Raw genomic sequence first — 2,645 nt, 5'->3', positions numbered from 1 at the left:
TTTGGAGGGAAATATTGATTCAGGAATTTTTCTGTCAGTTGTTTCCATGTCCTTATGCTGGCCTTAGGTTGGTTATTTAACCACCTCTTAGCTTGATCTTTTACAACAAATGGAAACAGTAATAGTCTGTAGACATCCTGATCTATTTCCTTATTATGTACAGTGTCAGCAATTTGTAAAAATTGTGCCAGAAATTCTGTAGGTTCTTCCTGTGGAAGACCGGAATACTGGCAACTTTGCTGCACCATGATAATGAGCTGAGAATTCAACTCAAAGCTACTAACTCCAATGGAGGGTATGCAGATGCTACTCCCATATGAAGCAGTAGAGGGGTTAGAATATGACCCCAAAGTCCTCCTGGACTGTCCATCTCCACTTATGTCCATGATGGATCTATGGATATAACTTGGACTGATTTATCTTTTTATTTATTTTATTTTATAAGAAGTAAATACTTAAATAAAATAAAATAACCAAAAAGAATTTGAATTTTGAAATAAATTTTTTTTTATTTTTTTTTTATTTTTTTTATTTTTTATTTTTTTTTTCGTAAAAAAAAATTAAAGATAATTAGTAAAAAAAACGAAATTTTTGAAAAAGAGGGAAGATATTTTCGAAAATTAGAGAGAGAGAGTTAGTTAGGTAGTTTTGAAAAAGTTAAGAAACAAACAAAAAGTTAGTTAGTTAGTTGAAACAAATTTTGAAAAGATAAGAAGTTAGGAACTTAGAAGAGATATTTTGAAAAGATATTTATTTTTTTTTTGAATTTAGTGAGGAGAGAGAAAAACAATAAGATAGTACAAGATTTAAAATTTTTAGATCTAATGCTCCTTGTTTTCGAAAAATTTGGAGGGAAAACACCAAGGAACACCAAACTTAAAAATTTTAAGATCAAGACACAAGGAAGCTCAAGAACACTTTGAAGACTCACAAGAACACAAGAACATGAATGAAGAACACCAAACTTGAAATTTTTAGAAAACCAAACCAAAATTTTCGAAAATCAAAAGGGAATCAACAAGAAAACACCAAACTTAAGGTTTGGCACAAGATTTAATAAAAAATATTTTAAAAAAAAAAGGTTTTGAAAAGAGTATAAAAGATTCTAACCCAATCAAATTAATGCTCTAGCCAAATGAGTTATGGGACCTTCAAAAATTTTAAGAAAGATTATTTTTGAAAACACCAAACTTAAAGTTTGGCACAGGGTTTAATAGAAAAATTATTTTTGAAAAAGAAGGTTTTGAAAAGAGTATAAAAGATTCTAACCCAATCAAATTAATGTTCTAGCCAATTGAGTTATGGGACCTTTAAAAATTTTAAGAAAGATTATTTTTGAAAAAGGTTTTTTTTTTTTTTTTTTAAAATATGATAGCCAATTATCATGAACATAAACACCACGTTCTAAATAACTGAGCTATAATTACGTCGTCAATTCTTGTGCAAAGTATGGACTATTATATATTGCTGGAAAGCCCTGGATGTCTACTTTCCAACGCAATTGAAAACACGCCATTTTGAGTTCTGTAGCTCCAGAAAATCCACTTTGAGTGCAGGGAGGTCAGAATCCAACAGCATCAGCAGTCCTTTTTCAGCCTGAATCAGATTTTTGCTCAGCTCCTTCAATTTCAGCCAGAAAAATACCTGAAACTACAGAAAAACACACAACTCATAGTAAAGTCCAGAAACATGAATTTTTCCTAAAAACTACTGGAAATAAACTAAAAACTAACTAAAACATACTCAAAACTATATGAAATTATCCCCAAAAAGCGTATAAAATATCCGCTCATCAGCGACGCTGCCACGTCGCGTGCGTGTTTTTTTTTTATTATTTTTTTATATGCAATTATGAAGTATGCAATATGCAGTGCTAATGTAGATGCTATGAATACTTCCAAGTTCAATAAAATAAAATAAAAACAAACAACACGAAATAAAATTGAAAAAGAAGCGATCATACCATGGTGGGTTGTCTCCCACCTAGCACTTTTAGTTAAAGTCCTTAAGTTGGACATTTTCTGAGCTCCTTGTCATGGCGGCTTGTGCTTGAACTCATCTTGAAACTTCCACCAATGCTTGGACTTCCAATAAGCTCTATCAATACCAAGTAAATTCCTCAGGCTTTGATGGAGTTCTTCACAAGCTTTGAGCTCCCAAAATTGATCCTCATATATTCATGGATCCCAAATCTTGTTTCTACACTAGTCTTCAAGTTGATTATCATGATTCCATCCGGGTGGTTCAGCCTTAGAATTCTCACTGAAGCGTCCAAACAACTTCCCAGACCCATTCAATTGAGCTCTACACCAACCTTTGCGTTTAAACTTAAAGCTTCCAACCATAATGAACCTTGCAGGACAATTTTTACCACTAACCATCTTCTTCTTACTCTTAATGCCACAAAGAGCTCTAAGTTGACCATCCATCTCTAGTAGCCCATATTCAAGTGGGAAAGTAAAGGTCAAGGATGAGAATTTTACCCACTTGAATGTTGTGTTGGATGGTAATGGCCTTGGGGGAGGTGTCTCTAATGAACTTGCAAGCTCCACTTCCTTGTGCTCTTCTTTGACATCTTCCACCTCTTTGCAAGCTTCTTCAATTTCAACCTCTTCCTCTTGGTAGCTTTCTTCCAATTCAATCTC

The 2,645-nt window shown here is 33.1% G+C and overlaps 1 long non-coding RNA gene across 1 annotated transcript in view; it reads right to left on the bottom strand.

The window, feature by feature from the left end:
- Positions 1 to 2,645, bottom strand: part of LOC110262920 — a 19,938-nt gene that overhangs the window by 14,736 nt on the left and 2,557 nt on the right. The window lies entirely within an intron of this gene.

This window comes from Arachis ipaensis, chromosome B05 (genome assembly GCF_000816755.2).
Source record: "Arachis ipaensis cultivar K30076 chromosome B05, Araip1.1, whole genome shotgun sequence".
Classification (NCBI taxonomy): Eukaryota; Viridiplantae; Streptophyta; class Magnoliopsida; order Fabales; family Fabaceae; genus Arachis; species Arachis ipaensis.
Note: the sequence above shows the minus strand (reverse complement) of the source record. Positions and strands in the feature narration are given on the sequence as shown.